This window comes from Camelus ferus, chromosome 7 (genome assembly GCF_009834535.1).
Source record: "Camelus ferus isolate YT-003-E chromosome 7, BCGSAC_Cfer_1.0, whole genome shotgun sequence".
NCBI classification, from domain to species: Eukaryota; Metazoa; Chordata; class Mammalia; order Artiodactyla; family Camelidae; genus Camelus; species Camelus ferus.
The window spans coordinates 13039524-13058461 of NC_045702.1; the positions used below are offsets into that span (position 1 = coordinate 13039524).

General features: G+C 41.0%; 1 protein-coding gene and 1 non-coding gene across 15 annotated transcripts in view; both read left to right on the forward strand.

The window, feature by feature from the left end:
* Positions 1-18938, forward strand: part of CALD1 (caldesmon 1) — a 176696-nt gene that overhangs the window by 112716 nt on the left and 45042 nt on the right. The window lies entirely within an intron of this gene.
* Positions 3822-3962, forward strand: LOC116665129. Its single transcript, XR_004321695.1, has one exon. It is a non-coding gene; the product is annotated as a U4 spliceosomal RNA (small nuclear RNA).

Genomic DNA, 18938 nt, shown 5'->3' on the forward strand with positions numbered 1-18938 from the left:
CACAGTCTGCCTTTACTATCCCTTCCCATTCTGAGCTCCCCCTGCTGCGACGAGAGCAGATCTCTAGCTATTCCCCAAACACATCATATACAAGCCACCTCCGTTCCTTGGCTCACTCTGTTTCCTACGTGGGGAACACCCTGTGTGCCTCGGTCTCCTCATCTGAAGTGGAGGCATTAAGCAAGATCGGGGGTTTCTGAAGTGTTCCATGGAGACCTTGGGTTCCAAGGAAGTTTTGGCGGAGTGGGTAGGGTTCAGTGGGGTAGAGAAGAGATAGGGAGTGGGATGGGGGTGAGCGATGGGGGGTGATTGGGGAATGCAGTAGAGACAGAGGCTCTACCTCATTTGCCTCTGACTTCCTTCCTGTCCTTCAAGGTCCTGGTCAAATGCTACCTTCCCGCACAAGGCATCCTTGGCTCTTCTCTCTCCACACTGATGGCCTTTGTCCGTCCTTCTATCATTAGCCTCGAACTAAAGTTAGTGGTGAGCATACCTGTCCTCCCACAATAGATAGTAATTAACTCAAGGGCAGGAACTCATTTGAATCTTTGAACCTTCAGCTTCCAGCGTAGTACCAGTGCTCAAAAAATATTCTTTAACTTTCCCATTATTGGATAAACCAAACTCAGTTCATCTAAGTTCACACTTTTCATTGGAGCCCTTTGAACACACCTTCTGCTTTGCAAGACGTATTAAGTTAAATGCCAAAACAGATGCCCAACAAAATAAGTTCTAAATTCCTTTGCATTTGCATCAGATGATTTATTTCAGTTTCATCACCTACAGAGCAAGATTGGCAGTATTTTTTTTATGAGGCACATTAAAATTCCTGGATGCCGAGACCTTACCCAGATCCATGTCATTTTCAAGGGCAGGTAGGAATAGTTGTTCAGTTCTTTAGATTTCATGTTGCTATTTAATTTGTTCCTGGAAAGATCATTGAGAGATTCTGTCACCTGCAGTCTAATATTTTCACTGCTTACTTTCTCTTTTTCCCAAAGTTCTAGTGAAGTCTTCTTGAGTCAAAATTTCAAGTTTTTTGTAAATAGCCATGCTTTTGTCCATTAAGAGTTACATTTCTCATAAAGAATTATCTTAAGGATGAAAAAATTTTGTTGTTTTGTCACATTTTGTAATAAATGTGGAAGGCTATATAAATTTTTAAACCACGGAATCAAAGAAACGTAGGAAATTATTTAGTTCATCCCACTGTTTTCTGAGGAAACTAAGTTTAAGACATTCAGGGAAATAAATGATTGGCATAATTGTGTAAGATGCAGAAGAAATGCACATAAAATGTTCAGGTTGTAAAAAGTTTAGGAATATCTGGTTTATTCATTCTTATTGGGGGAACATAGCATTACAATTTCCAGCATGCTAAATTAAAAAAAAAATTAATGAAAATTATGTCTTTCCTTTCTTCAAAACAGATATTATAGTACATTTGAAACACTTCCCAATTGCTGAGAATTGTCATTATGAATATAGATTTTTAAATCATGCTGTGAAACAGTGGTATTTCAGTGGATACAACTCCCATCCAAAAACGGTCCAATTATTGTATGTTGTCCTCCATCTTATTTATGTATTTTCTCTCTCCTAATTGCTCTTAACACATGCAACTCTAGCTTTTCCACTCTCTAATCTGCTGTAGCCAAGGCTATCAGGAATCCCCATTTGTTAGAATTATGTTCAAGGGAAAAGTCAACCGTCTGGGTAGAGGAGCACTGAGGAGCCCTCTCTGTTACAAAGTAAAGGGCATGTGCATTTTTTGTGCCTGTTGGTTTGTATACCACACTGGCCATTTTGGCTCACTCTTGGGTTCAAAGATTGGCTTTAAATGATGGACTTTACTGGACCTCTTATCTGGTAAAAGGTGAAATTATAAGGATGAAATTACTACTTGCTGTTAATGGATAAAAAATAAAGAATGGCAGAGAAACAGGTAATTGTGGTTTGCGTGGATGGGGCACTCTATGCTGGCGATATTGCTGGATTGCTCCTACAATGGTGACTATACCAAATCTTTCGGGAGGTGGTCCCAACTTTCTGCAGGTGTCTCCCTGGCCACTTGGCCACAAGCACACTGTGCAGTGCCTGGTGGCCACAGGCCTTTCTTTCCCTCCTGGCTGATGCTATTTGCATCGCTTACTCCTCTTTCCCTCTCCTTACCTCTGACTTATTCCAATCCTTGACATGCGCCCTCACTTCATGCTGCTTCTCCCGTCCCTCCCAGTCCACTAAAAATGGCTTTGCAGAAGCAGGTCTGGCTGTGGCAAGAGAATAGGGGCTGGGGAGGTGCTCCTCTGCCATCTGGAGGCTAATTTGCCCCTGACATTTCTAAGGGGACCAGCCAGGATGTCTTTTTCCCCGTAGAAATGCAGCTTCAGTTCTCGATACTAGCTTCAGATAGATCCTGGGTTTTAAAAGGTGGCTGTGGGCTGGCCTGAGATCCCGACTGTCGTGTATAATAATGTTTGAAGTTCCAATAACCAATTTGCAAATTAAGGTTTTGGAAACAAGCTTTTCATAAATGTTAGGACTGCCTGAATTCATTTCCAAGCCTAATTGAATTTTTAAGAGGAGCCTTTAAAAATCTGTAAACCTCACTCATTTCCATGCATTCATTCAACAAATATTCATTGAGGGCTTCCTGTGCCAGTTAGTGCTGCCGGACTAGGCACTAAGAATATAAAAAAGTACAAAGCACAGGCTCCAGCTTCAAGATTATCTGGTCTTTAACTCCCACCCACTGCAGGAATTTTCTTTCAGCCCTCCCCCCACACCCACCACCCAACATTTGTACATCCCCAGGTTCATTTAGGGCTGTGGCTGCCATCAGAGCGCTCCAGATACGTGATATCGGCGTTTGCTACATCAGTGTTTCCCTTTGACCCTTAGAAAAAAATACAGGTTTCTTTTAACTTATACTTCAGTATAAACTTAAGTATGTTAAACTTAAGTTTATTTTTTGACTCAGTATTATGTGTATACACACACACACACACACACACACACACGAATATGTATTTGCAACAAATATTTTGCAAAACAAGGCTCACTCTTGTTATGTACAATGCTCTCTGATATTTTCTTTTTTTCAAGTTGTACTACAGATTTTTTTTCAGCTTTATTAAGGTATAATTGACAAATAACATTGTCATATATTTAAACTGTACAATGTGATGATTTGATTTATCTATACATTGTGAAAGGATTCCCACCTCTCATATTTACCTTTTTTTTTCACTTTCTTTCTTTTTTGGGGAGAACACCTAAGTTTACTCTCCTAGCATATTTCAGTTATACAATACTGTATTATCAACTATAGTCACCGTGTTATACATTAGATCCTTAAATCTTATAACTGGAAGTTTGTACTCTTTTACCAGTCTCTCCCTACTTCTCCTACCCTCCAACCCTTGGCAATCACCATTCTAGTTTAATTTTTTTTTAATTCCACATATAAGTGATATCATGCAGTATTTGTTTTTCTCTGTGTAGCTTATTTTTTTAGCACAGTGCCCTCCATAGATTCATCCATGTTGTTCCCAATGGTGGGATTTCCTTCTTTTTAGAGGCTGAATAATATTCCATGTTATTATGTATATGTTATTCCATATTTATGTATATGTTATATAGTGTGTGTGTGTGTATATCCATTTGTCCGTTGACGAACACTTAAGTTGCTTCCATACCTTGGCTATTGTGAGTAATGCTGCAATAACATGAGAGTACGGATATCCCTTTGCGATAGTGATTTAGTTTACTGCCCCCTGATATTTTCTACATTTTTTATTTCATTAAATACTGCTAGTCATAACTTTGCACAGTGGCAGTATCACAGCCAGTGAGGTTTATCCAAGGACTAGTTATTGCTAATTGAAAACTTTTCCCCGTGCCCCACCATGATGACTTGAAATATAGTCAACATTGGCAATTTTTGACAGTCTCTATGGAGACTGAAAAAAAAATGCTAGTTATAACCTACTAAGTAAATTAACCACTGAACATATTCCATAATCTTGGTATCCCTGGCCCCTACCTTTCTGAGCAGCGTAGGAAGCTGTGCTAGTGACCGCACTAGCTACCTGCTGCAGGGATCAGCCTGGAGGTTTAAGAAGAAGCTTTTCAGGTGGGAATCAGAGGGTCTAGATTCTGATCTAACTCCTTCAGTAATCAGGGCCGTGGTCTCCAGGAAGCCACTTCATCTCACTGCAACACAGCTGTAAGGTGCAGATGCTCATGCCTGCTCCATGTAACTTGCAGGACAGTAAGACACCCAGTACGATGCGTTAAGGTATACGGGAGAAAACTAAGTACAAAACAAACGCAAGCTATTATTAAATAGCCTCATTTTCCCTAATTAAAATTTGATATCAGAGGAACAACTTGGAGAGATTGTTTTTTATAGAGTTGAGGAAAGATCCTTGCATGGGCTGTAATATTATGCAACTTCACAATGAAAAATCTCAGAGTGGCATTTGTTTGTGATGTTGTAACTAGGTTTAACAAGCTCAGCCAGATCATCCTCTCTCCTCCGCCCTTAAATGCTTTTTCCTGATTGTAAAATCAAGGAAGCAACTAGGTGGTCAGTGGGTTTTTAACTCATGAGCTAATTTATGAAGGAGTGTGCTTTGCCTGATAGTATCTGCTCTAGCCTACTGGATTGATAAATGCTCGTTTCCACTGTTTTTAAGACTACTTTTTATTAAAAACAACTGACATTAAATGAAAGTAACTAGCAAAGATGAGATAACTTTATGAAGAAGGGTTTGAAATAATAAACTTCTAGAGAAAAATAGTACTCTTCTCACTGATCTTTCACTTTGTCTTTATAACCTTACCATAAACCTCATCTCACACAGACGTTGATTAGTATGCTTCTTTCAAGTCCTGATAGTCCTATTTAGGGCCTGGTATTTTAGGCTGACGTTTTCTATGCTGATGAATTCCTGTTTAGGGCCAAACCCACGCTAGACATTTGCCTCTTCCTGGCCAGCTCTGCCTGCTTCATTAGCCCTCCTTGTCTTTATCTTTCCATGACTTCTGATCCTTACAAAGAACGTCATACTCATCTTTTCTAGAATTCTATTCTCCAAACCACTGTACCTTTCATTTTGTATGTAACAGAGATAATATAAAGTCATAATAATAAAATAAAGACTCTATTCACCCAAAAGAGAAGGAAATAAATTTGCCATTTTTGCTCTCTGAAGAGTGAAAACATTCTTTACACAGGCCAGCAATACCCTACCAGAGGCCACAGTTCATAATTACCCTGCATAGTTTCCAGGGGAAAGGACATAAAATGCATAAAACTTAAGCAGTTTTTTCAACCTAGCTTTAATGTGATTTCATGATATTTGTAGCTTTTGTGTAATTTCCACAGCTATTTAATAAATAAACTTTTTAATGAATAAATTAAGGCCTAAAGTGGCATAGGTACACTAAACTTTTGGAGCAGAAGAGATGGCTTTAGAGAGGAACCAACTGCTCACCTCTGCCTTTCTTAGGTCACCTTTCTGGAATGAAGCAGCACTGCTGGTTGGGGAAAAGGGTCTCAGTACTCTTTCTACTGACAGACCTACTTTTCTGAGCACTAAATGGGCACATTTTTTGACAGATGAGAAACTAGATTCAGGTATCCTGACTCCCACATCTGTGTTTGGACCTCAGTTGTTGCTAAATGTATGACTTGAGCAGGTCTCTTGATTTCGCTGGGCCTGAGTTTCTTCATCTGTTGGTGGGGAAAGTGTTACATCTGTCTTGCAGGTTTAGTGAAAATGAAAGGAAGCAGTATGTGAAAGTGTGGAAATCACAGTGGATGTTTATCAGTGTTAAATGTTCTACCTTTATCTTCCCTGTGAGCACTCCCCTTCCTAAAGACCCCAGAAGAGAAATGGCTTGATATCTTATGCCAACAAAGTGACTGATGCTGAGGTGAAAGGCAGATGAATTGTTTGTAATTGATGTGTGTTCAAAAAATCCATCTACTTCAGAAATATCAGAGGAGCTCTTCATCCAGATTTTAGTTGTTCCATTTACTTCCTCCTTAAAAATGGTAACCCATACTGCTATAATTTGGATAACTCTGAAGTTAAAAGAAAGTTGCTAAAAATAGGCTTTGGAGGCAAAATATAAAATTACTGCTTTTCCTCGTTGGCCTAAACCAGACACATAATAAAGGAGGATGTAGTGAGAAGTAGGAATTTGTTTGCCAAAGACTTAGATGCTACCAATCTTTAAGTAGTCTTGATGGGTAAGGAGAGTATAAATTAAGAATATTAACTTTGAAATACAGATAAAGTTGGACTCAAATCCTAGTCACGTCATCTTCTTAATTGTGTGCCCTTGAGCTAATTACTTAATCTCACTGAGTTTCTCAGTTTATTCATCCATAAAAAGAGGAAAATATATGTAAAGTGGTTAGCACAGTGCCTGACACTTAGTAAGGGGTCAAAAAGATGTGTGCGGGGTGATTAACAGTGATATTTAATTGGCATTAGCTAGATGCCTAGGGGATGAATCTGAGGTAGCTTCCAGGGAATTACAAAAGCATGAGTGACTGTGATGGGTTGTATTAGCCTCCTAGGTTTGTTATAACAACGTACCACAAATTGAGTGTCTTAGAACAACAGAAACTCGCTGTCTTATGGTTTTAGAGGCTACAAGTCTGAAGTCAAGGTGTCGGCAGGACCATGCTCTCTCTGAATCCTGTAGGGAGAGGATTCATCCTTGCCTTTTCTGGATTCTGGTAGCCCCAGCCATGCCTTGGTTTGGGGAAGTATAGCTTCAAAGCTTCCTTACTTCACATGACATTCTCCCTAGGTCTTTATGCATCATATTCCCTCTGTCTGTCTCTGTGTCCAAATTTCCCCTTTTTATAAGGACAGTAGTCATTTTGGATTGGAGCTCACCCTAATGACCTTATCTTAGCTTGATTACATCTTGATTCCAAATAAGGTCACCTCCTGAGTCACTGGGGGTTGGGACTTCAACGTATTTTTGGAGGTGACACAATTCCACCCATAATATGAGTATACAGAGTTCCTAGAGTTAAATGCAACAAACCTGGCCCTTACCTCTACGTTTTAAAGTTTGCTGAGGTCTCCACAAGTTGAGCAAACCTTATGCATCCTGGGGAGGCCGAATGTGGAAATGATATTCTGATGTTTTTAGCTGAGTAGTGGATACTTCCTGATCACAAAAGGACAGAAGCTCCTCGGACTCAAGCATCAGCGGGCCTTCCTTTTAACCTCAGTGAGTGGCGGGCCCCCAGGAAGCATGTACAGTCTCTACTCACCTCAAGGGAAACAGCACTGAAATCATAGATTGGACCTTCCCAGGCCTTTACGGGTTAGGCTCACGGGAGGGATTTGTTTTCCACGTATTCTCCCTTCCCTGTGTATGTGTTTAAATTTCTGACCTTACTTAAACATTCAGTGTGACCCAGGGAAGCATTACAAGTCTGTCTGTCTTAGATCTGAAGACTTGCAGGCTGGGAGGGAGAGCCTGTAAAACATTCGCTCCACCCAGGGAATGGAGGCTCTGTCAACCTGCTACCCCAGTAGCTTAAAGAAGGCAAGTTTTATGAGCCCAGGTAAATCTGGAGCTACAGGTAAATCTCAAACCAGGATGCGCAGGTGCCAGGGGAGCAAAAGGAACACAGCAAAGGTGAAAACTGAGCAGAGGAGGGGGTGAAATTACAAGTTACAAGAGGAGGTATCTTAGTAAATCCAATGGCCTGCTGGTTAAATGTAATGAACCACTCCCCTAAATAAATTGTAGAAGGTGCTAGAAATTGTTGGGAGGAAAAAAGAAGACTGACAAAGTAGAACCGTTCCACCCTTAAACTGAGTACGGTGTCCGTTTCTTAGGGCTGCCGTCACAAAGTACTACATACCCATGGCTTAACCTAATAGGCAGGATTGTTCCCTTCTGAGGCTCGTGAGGGAGAATCTGTTCCAGGGCTCTCTCCTAGCTTACTTTGGTTTACTGGCCATCTCTGACCGTCCTTGGCATGTACATCCATCACTCTAATCCTCTGCCTTCACGTGGCATTCTCTCTGTATTTCTTCACAGAGTACCTTCCATGCATGCCTGTTTCCATGTCCAGATTTCCTCCTTTTTATAAGGACACCAGTCCTATTGGATGAGGACCCACCCTAGTGACCTGTCATAACTTGATTACCTCTGTAAAGGCCTTACTTCCACATAAGATCACATTCTGAGGGAGTCAGTTAGGTCGTCTACCAACCTGTTATTTTTAGAGGACACTATTCAACTCATAACAAATACTGAAAGATTTAAAATGCTTTAATGTGACATTTCATAGTTTAATTCATAAGCAATAAATGGGTTAATTTTCTTGTACAATTAAAGTGCCAGCTGGGAGGGGAGGGAGGGTATAGCTCAGAGGTAGAGTGCATGCTTAGCATGCATGAGGTCCTGGGTTCAATCTCCAGTACCTCCATTAATAAATAAATAAATAAACCTGACTACCTCCTTCCCCCCACAAAAAACAGAAACAAAAAAAAAACCCTTAAAATAAAATAAAATGCCAGCTGGCTGAAGAGTATTGGGGCAGTGCAAAATGTCAGCTGGGAGGGGAGAATATAGCTCAGGGGTAGAGCGCATGCTTAGCATGCACTGAGGTCCTGGGTTCAATCCCCAGTACCATAGTACCTCCATTTAAAAATAAATAAATAAATAAACTTAATTGCCTCCCTCCCTCTCCCCCACAAAAAAAAAAAAAAACACAAAACTTAATAAAATAAAATGCCAGCTGGCTGAAGGGTCCTGGGGCAGTGACAGGCTATCTGTCTAAAGCCACACCGGTGCCATTCAGAACCAGTCTCCGTGTGTAAGAGCTCTGAACCATCATTTCTCCGCTAAGTTTGGGTGTTAAGCCAGCCCCAAAGAAGAACAGAAAAGGGGATCATCCTCTTCCTGTAGGATATGTGCATTGCCTGGCATGAGAAGATAGAGCTGTCTGATGATAAATTTCCATCTACATTTCAGTGAGACGTGGCGTGGATTAAGAGAGGGACAGAGAAATTGAGAGCTAAAAGGCATTCCATTTATTGCACATTTTTAGCCACTACTCTTCCTCTCCACACTCCACTCCTCTAAAAAAGAAAGACAGGGACAAGGTAGTCAACAGAGGAAGAATAAGGGCATACCAACAAAAGATAGTAATTTTTTCCTACATTTGTTCTGCATTTCTCAGGCTTCTCTGATTTTAATATTCTCAATGAAAAGGTATTTAAGATCCTTGACTTTGAAAAATATTTCTGCCCAGTTCTCCTCTTCATGCTTGGAAATAGCATCCCTTGGAAGACATAAAAGCACAGCGCCAATTTCCCATATGAGGAGGAGGAGGAGGAAGAGAAGGATGATGATACCACTAATAATAACAAAATAGTAATAAACTCATAGCACTTAACTATGTGGCAAGCACTGTTCTAAGTACTTTACAAATACGAGTTTATTTAATTCTTTAACAGCACTACAAGTTAAATACCATTACCTCCATTTTACGGATGAGGAAAATAGGGCCAGAGAGGTTGACTCACTGGCCCGCCTCCTCCCTGCCTGGGAGTATGTAACGGCTGGCTTCTGGCTCCAGGCTGGCTCCTGGTGGCTCCCTTGCTTTCTCCAGCTTAACACTTAACGGATGTTATTCCCGGCCTGCACTTTCACAGCTCTAACCTCTGGTCTCTGAGTGGGAGAAGCTGGCAGCACTTGTAATATGACATCAGATCCTGCTTGATGAGCAAGCTTCTCCCCTGTCAGAGCAGGGCTGGAGGGGGCAAAGGCGTGGTTTGGTGAAGGTCTGTGATCTTCCATGACCCTTTACCCTAAGTAACCAGCCCAGGGAGCTACATACTGCTTCAAGGGCCCTCCAGAGAGGCAATGAGTGGACCTCTCCCCACAGTGGGAGACCTGGACTTCATAAAGCTAGCAACTCCTCTCACTTCATTGTTAATTCATATCACATGACTTTCTTACGCCAATGAAGAGAAAAGAAACCCAATACTTTCGCACTTCTCCATATCTTAACTTCTAAGTCCTGCCTTGTCGAAGTCAGAGAACTGAGACCTGGAAAGAAATGGGTATGCTATGTCGTCATTGTGCAAAGAGCCCAGACTTTGTAGTCTGCCAGACACGAGCTGAAATCCTGCGGGTGTAATCCTGGGCAAATGACTTGACTTCTCTGTGCCAGGTTTGTTCAACTAGACAGTCAAAGAGGAACCATCATGCCTATTCAGTGCTATTGTAAGGATTAGATGAGATGCATCCTGTCCATTGCCTGACACCTAACAAGTACAGGCATACCTCGTTTTATTGCACTTCACTTTTTGTAAAAAAATTTGTAAAAACACAGAGATATTGTGTTTTTTACAAATTGAAGTTTTGTAGTGATATTGCATTGAGCAAATCTATTGGTGCCATTTAATCAACAGCATTTGCACAGTTGATGTCTCTGTCACATTTTGGTAATCCTTGCAATATTTCAAACGTTTTCATTATCATTATATTTGTTATGGTGATCTGTGATTAGTGATCTTTGCTATTACTGTTATAATGTTTTGGCATTTTTAGCAATAAGGTATCTTTAATTAAGATATATACGTTGTATTTTAGACATAATGCTATTGGACAATTAATAGATCACGATATGGTGTAAACATAACTCTTACGTACAGTGGGAACCAAAAAATTTGTGTGACTCACTTTATTGTGATACTTGCTTTATCATGTTGGTCTGTAACTGAACCTGCTGTGTCTCCGAGGTATGCCTGTACTGCACAAGTGGGAGTTACCACCATTTCTCCGAGGTATGCCTGTACTGCACAAGTGGGAGTTACCACCATTAAATAAGCTTCCTCGTTTTTAAAAACAATTTGTATATTTGCTTCACTCATTCAAAGTCAAGATCGGCTGGTCTAGTGCATTCTTCTTTTTTTATCAACAGTGTTATTATTTCAAGTGGACAATGGCTATTGTATTTGGCTTATTAGCCTTAGAAATGTTAAGCCTACAACTTTAACAAGGAGTCAAACTTAGCAGAGTTAGCAGCAGCCCAGCTTCAGAGGGCAGGGTGATTCCTGGGGCCTCTTACAGTCTCCCAGGGGCCAGAACACCTGTTGCTTAGAGGTCCCTGCTGGAACTTGAGGACTTCATTTCTCTCTGGTAGACTTCAGAGCTCCCTGTCTGAGCTGAACAGAACAATTCTATGACATCTTTGAGATGGAAAAGAGCATCAGTCAGAAAAGTTCAAAATTATATTGATGTCCTGACTCTGTATATAAGTCCCTCAGCTCCTCTGAGCCTATTTCTTCCACTATGAACCAGGAATGATGTTTGTGTCTACCTCACTGGCATTCTGAAGATCAAATTAGAGCATGTAACATGATGGAAATGTTTTGTAAACTCTAGAAAGTTAGAATTGTAATTCGTTATTGTTTGGATGAATCTGAGTTCCTGAGTTGGCTCTGAAAACAGCTTAGCCACTAAACAGGATGGGATTAACAGGACAGCCTTGCTGACACAGATCATGACAGGACAGCATCTCATTTTGACTTGGAAGCTGCTCCCAGTTGTGCTAGCGTCACACAAAAGAGCCTGATTTAAGCAGTGGTACATTGTGACAACAGGAAGAAGGTGGTGAGCTAGGGCGAGGGTCAGAGCATGGAGAGGGGACCCCTGTCGACAGGTGAGAAGCAGAAAGACAAAAAGGGGGCAGGGCTTTTATTTTGCTTCAGAATTAAAAAAAAAAAAATGCAAATGACATCTCTAGGTTCAGGTTACTTCCTAGAGTTGGGATAGACCATCCAAGCCTGGTCCTTCTGGAGGTTAAGACCAGATACTCCTGATTAAACATACTCAACTCCCTGCAAGCATTCAACTTAAAATTTCCTTGACTGCATTTCTAAGTTTCAAAAACACCCTTCCCCCCAAAAAGTGCATATAAAAAATATTAGGGTTGTGTTTTTTTTGGTTTAGCCTTTAAAAAAATTTTTTTTTTAATCCAAAACCATAATTGTGGCTTACCAAGATGGATTCTCCTCCCCAGCGAGGATTTAATTTTTCCAGTCCCCTCCCTTGGTGCCTGTTACCCTCTGCTCATTTTTGATGAACTGCACATGTTGTAGAAACCACTCCTGGGCCTCAGACACGAGCAGTCTCCCTCACCACTGCCAGTGTCCTAATAAGGGAATGAACGAGCTCTGATTGGTGAGGTAAGAGGAGTCAGGCGGTGCATGATATTTTTGCTGATTGAGGAGGATAAGGTGTGGTTTGGCAGGTACCCCGTTGGTTTGGCTGGCTCCCGAACTAGTTTTCTTTTTTTTTTCCTTTTTCTCTTTTTACAGTTCAAATTCTGTAAAATAGACTCTAAGAATTGTTTTCTCACTTAAAGGTTAGCTGGGCTTTGAGAGTATCATCTTGACACAGATCATCCGTGATGGGGAAAAGATAGGAATCCGGAGTGATATGAAAGGAGGTTGAGGTTATGGCTAAATGCTCCCAGTTGCCAATTCTGCTCCTCCAGGGGGGCTGTCACCAGAAGGAAGGGGGCATCAGACTTGGTCAGATTTGGTCATGGAGAGAACAAGGGGGTAGACCACTCAGTGTATTTAATCAATGTTTATTAAGTTTAAAAACGCTACCTGCACAACAATATTAAGTAACATCCACTTTCGGCTTGTAAATATTGATGTACCCCAATTTTAAAAAATAAGAGAAACAGAAAGAATGTTCTGGATCATAAGGACAAGTGGCCTCATCTATTTATTTCCACTCTGATCTCTAAATATTTGCCCATGACTCCTCTCTCCAGTCTATTTTCTGAATGACCCTACACTGCCTTTTAACATGATTGCATCTGGCCGAGACTGTTCCTAAGTCACTCATTATGTATCAGTGTTTCTCAGCCCGGCTGCAGGCTAGAATCACTGGGGGAGTTTTCATGCCTGGATCATACCTACAGTGGGTCTGGTTTAATTGGTCTGGGACACAGCCTGGGCAGAAGGATTTTTAAAAGCTCCCGCAGGTGGTTCTGTGAGAACCACTGCTCTGAATGCATCCTCTGTTGTATCATCCAGCTCCCAGATGGCAGGGTCAGGCACTTTCTCTTTCTGACATTTTGAAACCTTGAAAGAAAATGCAATATGTATATGAAACGAGTTAGACAGGTTTCTTCTCAGGTTGGTAAGTTCAGTTCAGTTGTTTTAAACCTAACAGTAGAGAATTGTGCTTTCAACGAAAATCAACTTCTAGACACATGGGTATTGTTTGAACTTTATTTTCCATGCATGTAAGGAGTGAAGTTCTCTGCCAAGTAGTCGAAAAACAGTGATTCCATTTCAAAGTCATAAGTAATGAAGTTATGTTTTTAATGTTTTCTCTGTGTTCATGCAAGTTATTCATCTCTTAATATTTAATTTAGTTACTAAATGCTTCTTTACTTACTTGACTTTTAATATTAATCCAACTTTACATTCTGAAACTGTGAAATTGCTGTCTTTAGCAAGGATAGGATGATATGACCGAGGAATTTTTAAAAAGTTACCATCCATCTTGAAAATAAGAGGATCTGAGAGTGTAGTACCAGCATGGAGAGAAGTTTTGAATTTTGGAAGAGTCTGGGATTAATTTGATATCCAGAATTACTCATTACTCTCAACTTCCTCACTGGAAATTTCATTACCAAAGGAGAAAAGTCATTTAGAAATTCAGGAGAACAGCCTGAGCTAGGAGTATAAATTAGAAAAGCATCACCTAAAAGTTGACTAACAAGTTATAAGAGTAGATGGGATTACCCAGGGCAGGTATGTTAAATAAGAAAAGACTAGCATTGAGCAAGACACAAAGGAAACTACAAAATAAATGGTAGGCAGAGAGTTTCACAAAGGAAGGTATGATGAACCGTGTCAGAGACCTCTGTGAAGTCTAATAAAATGGGGTCTGCAAAGGGACATGAGACAGTTCATCCCAAAGTATTGCCCTAGAACGTACAAGCCCATAATTCTATGTCATTGGGGATTATGGCTCCTCATGTCTGGATCACAAATAGTCACCATATTGTTCTGAGACACTTAATAACCAAATTGAGCTGTTCTTTTTGGATGTTTTGATCAGCTGATCAAGTGATTAAGATGTCTGGAGGTAAAATAAATTCACTTCATTGGCCCCCTGTAGACACATCCCTAGGTGATTTTAGGTTAGCTACAAGGTAGATGAAACTAATTTATAAACCTAACTCTAAAACCAAATGTAAAAATAACAGGACTGCTCACAATACAATGGAATTAGCTATTTACGGTTATCGTCATGATTTATCCCATGAATTACAGATTCTGTTTTGACTAAAGCACATGAAAACATTTCTAAAGGACTGGCTAAGTCAAACTTGCTTAGTTTACCTACTTGTACTGAATTATTTTTGCTTTTCACAGACATTGCAAAGGGCCAAAACCAACAGTAGGCTTGATGGTGAGAGGGGAGAGACTACGGAGAGTTATAAGGATGTTATAAGGGAAGATGACCCGGGAGGAGGAAGTTATGGTGGGGAGAGGCATGCACCAGAGTAAGAGGAAAACAAAGAGTTTCTGCTCTGCTCATGAGGCACGATGAGGCCAAGCATGTGACAGGAACAGAGACAGGCAGATGGCAAGTGTGCGTGTGCACACAGTCACTGGACAAGAGCTCTTGAAGCAGGCCAGGATCCACTAACAGTATAGAAAACACAGTCGACTCAGCTTGACTTTAGCCCCTTATTACTGACTGTATTCAAAAGTCAAATATCTTTCCTGTCTACAGCCATTTGGTTCTTCTTAACCAGGAAAACATACATTTTCCAGCTCTAAACCCAAGGGGACTTTCTGTATGTAGTTACAACATAATGCCATCCACAGGGAAAATAGCGTTTAAATGAGAAACAAATTTACAATAAATGCATTAAAACTTTGGCGTTTTTGGCCAGTGAGCTAAATTCCCCAGGTACCTACCCACACAGACACTGGCAAGATGGCTTTGACTTCTGGCGGGAAGGAATTGAGAGGCATGTGAAGTGTTGGGGCTCTGCCTGCTGTATTTTTTTGCTAATCCTCTTCTGTCTCCAAGCATAGCCTTGAAGCTGCCACTAGCACTCCCAGGTTAGTTTAATATGGCTCTGTTCCATCACTTCATGGTGCTGAAGTTCAAATCTGAGAGATCCCTTCTTCCCATGGTGAATGATCAGGCTTCAGCTTCTGGATCTCATGATCAGAGAGCAAGTCCCCTGGCCCAGGCAGTATGGCCGGGGACACAGCCAGGTTTCCTGGTTCATTTTCACAGCCAGTGTGAAGTGCCTGCCTTGTTGGTGACTCACAAAGCTTCTGGATGAGTATGTGTGTGCACAAGCATGTGTCTTTGGGACATCCTTTACAGGGTAGCTTCTCCCATTGATAAATCTCTAATAACTTTGAACTTCATTTTCTCAGTAAGTATTCAAAAGCCTAGGATAGAATTGTTGGCCTTTCCTTATTCATGAAACTGAGTCACATTTCATTGATCCATCCTTTTGGAAAACATTGTTGTACTGAATGTGACACTAAAGCTTTTAAGTGGCTTCATGTTGGCCTATCTGTCCTTTCCGTATCTGATTCAGATAAATCCATACGAACTTAGGCAATTCATTTCATCTTTAGGGAATGGAATTAGCCTTCATCATCCTTAATTAGCCTTCATAATTACCATTGCTCAGTGTCTTATGCCATATGCCTTTCTTGAATTCATTACTAAAAATACTTAATAATACCTACTTTATGCAAGAACATTGGGGAGGAGAGCTACAAATATGTATAAAACTTGACTCTTGCTTTCAACAAATGTAACATAACGTGAGAAATAAGATGACACACAAATAACAACAAGGCTATATTGACAAATATCTGGAACAACAGCAAAGATTTCACAGGAGGGAAAGAGTTCCTCCCAGTTGACTGCCATTATGTCTGGTAAGACCTCATATAGATATGTGCCAGCTTTGAGGGATAGAGAAGAGCCCTCTAGGTAAAACTGGAGAAGAGGAAAGAGAAAACATTTCAAGACCATTGGCTTAGATCAAGGATCTGCAAACTGTTTTTGTAAAGATGGTATATATTTTCAAATTCGTGGGAAATACACTCTCTGTCAACATTACTCAGCTCTGGCACTGAAGTGTGAAAGCAGTCATAGACAATCCGAGAATGACTATGTTCCAATAAAACTTTATTTACAACAGTAGAATGTGGGCCAGATCTGGCCCTTGCACCACAGTTCGCCAGTCCCTGGCTTAGATGACTGAAGCTATTTGTTAATCTACAGAACACTCATACAGAGTCATAGGTTAGAAAGAAAACCAGTATGGGGACTAAAGACCCAGATCTAGTCCTGATTTAGTAATTGGTTGTGTGAGTCACTTCACCTTTTCAACCCCAGGTTATCATGTATACAATGTACAGTATGGATTGAAAATAACCTCCAAAATTCCTTCTAGTTTAATTATTCTATGGTTTTAATATCTTGCCACCGTGGTGGATTTCACCTGGGATCTGATTAACAAGCAGAATAAGTGGAAGTTTGATTTACCTCTATGTGGGCACAGGAAGTACGAGAGGTAGCCAGAATGAAAAAAGACATAAATGCCATTCTGAAAAATTGGAAGTCATAGCTTATTGCTTTTGCAGGATCCTCCACAGTGCTTCTGTTCTAAACAATTGTAGAAGTTGCTGAACTGAAGTCTCCTCTTGCAGCTCAGATTTGTGGAGCCTTTGATATTGGGTTGCTGGCCCTTTATTTCTTGGGAAAGCTGCAGAGTGAAATGGAACACCTGGAGTGGAGACTGAAACTAGAAAATCCTCCCTGCGTGCTTCTGTAGGGCCACCGCCATGCAAGGAGCCTCCCTCCTTAAGCTCTGTAAAACGGTCGGTTTACTCTTCCAGTTATTGGAAGCTGTCCTCCTGCATGTGCCAAGCACAACTGGAGCCTTGCTAATACCCTTCGTGTACTCCAAGCCCTGGCCAGACTGGATTGTTTGCTTTCTCGTGTCCATATTTCCTGACTCTGCAGCCTTGCTATTTGAGCTCTCTGTAGGTGGAAAGAGCCTCTTCTGTCCTCCCAGCCCCAGTCCTAAAGATCTAGCTCAAATACCGGTTTCTCCATGAAGCCATCTCTGATTGCTTAGCTGGAACTGTCTTCTTCTTCCTTTAAACTGTAGATCACTTTATCAATGTCTCCTATGATATTTACTGCTTTCTGTCTACTATCATGTTCTTACACATGTCTTAGCTTCCCTACCAGATTATAAACTCTTCTGAGGATTTTAATTCATCTTAGTTTCCACCCTCAATGACTTGAATAGAGTAAATGCTCAGTAAATGTGTGTTGGATGGATGCATTAATTCCAGTCACCTAGGTGTCAGTTTGCATGTTAGAGCAGCATTACCAACCAGCATCCCAATGCTGCAAGTTAAGACACCACACTCATATCCAGCACATCGCCCACCATCTCCTCCTCAGAATCTAGGCTACTCAGAGCCCACCACTCTGATGTCCCACTTGTTTTTAACTGTCCTCCCCTCAAAGTCTACGTTCCACATGGATCAGTGGTTTGGTTGTAGAGGAATATAGACAAGATTAGAGACCTATAAACCAGTACCAATGCTGTAACTTTGTTATATGTAATTAGAAAAAAAAATGCTTTTAGAGTAAGGTTATCTCCCCTACTAAAGCAGTGCCTCCTGTACTAAGTAACAGTTTTAAGGAACTAGTGATTACGTTGGTATCTAGTCAGGAGATGGCATAAGCCTTGTTGGTTAATATTCTGTTGATGGGATATAAATCTGCTGGTGTAGGACAGGTACCCTCAAGCAATTTAAGTACCCAGGAATGTCTCTAATGCCCTTGTGTCCCTCTCTCGGAGCCCGGACGGATTCTTGAGCTGTTGGTGATTCTTCAGTTAACACACACACACACACACAAATGTAGGAGCTTAGTTATGTAATATTACTCTATCTGTTTAAATAGTCACATGTATATAGGGTCTTCTTTTAACTCTAACCGTGGAAGAAGTTTTTTATTCGGTTTGCTTTGGTTATGCCGGCTCTTTACCAAATCACAGCAGTTAGGCGTCTGCTTAACTCCCACCACATGGAGCAGGACCCATCTGCGGCAAGGCTTCTGTTGACTCAGGAAGATGATCTGCCAAGTGCAGAGCAGACTCATTGACTTCTTCTCCCAACAGTAGGGAGGTTGGACCCATTAGTAGTCATTGGCTCCCAAGTCCCCTACAAGAATAGATGTCCTTTGCACAGGTCCAAACTTCCAGGGTTTGGCCTTTCATTTTCCATTTCCTGTCTCTACTCATGATTTGCCTGTCTGTTTGCTTACCACTTGTAAACAAGACTGCAGTTCTAGCATATGCAGGGGAGCTATTTAGCCAGCTGGACATTAGGCAAGTTTGTGTAATACATCTGGAGTTGGGGAGGCAGTAATCACCCCAAAATATGTTTTCTTGTTAGAATAAGTCACCTCATTCTTCAGAGTTGCTAGAAACAATGCTCCAGTGTCACGTCTATCAGTATAGTTGAGCTTTTTGTTTCTGAGGAAGAAAGCAAAGACAAAAGGTGGGGGGAAGGATGGGAGGTTGTGCTACCCCAATGGAAATGGAGCCAAGAGAGCACCGGGAAAGAGGAAATGAATACTAAATCTTTTTCCAATTAAGAAAAATGAGAGTGGAAGCAGGAAAGCTCCAGAGGGCACTTTGGGGGGAGGAGATCATAAAAGGCCTGTTATGAAAATCCATTACCCATAAATTCCCCTGCATTAAGCACTGCCTGTATAGAGAGGATGCTGAGAATCCTCTCAGCTGACACAGGACATGTGACTTCACTTAGTGGTACCCACAT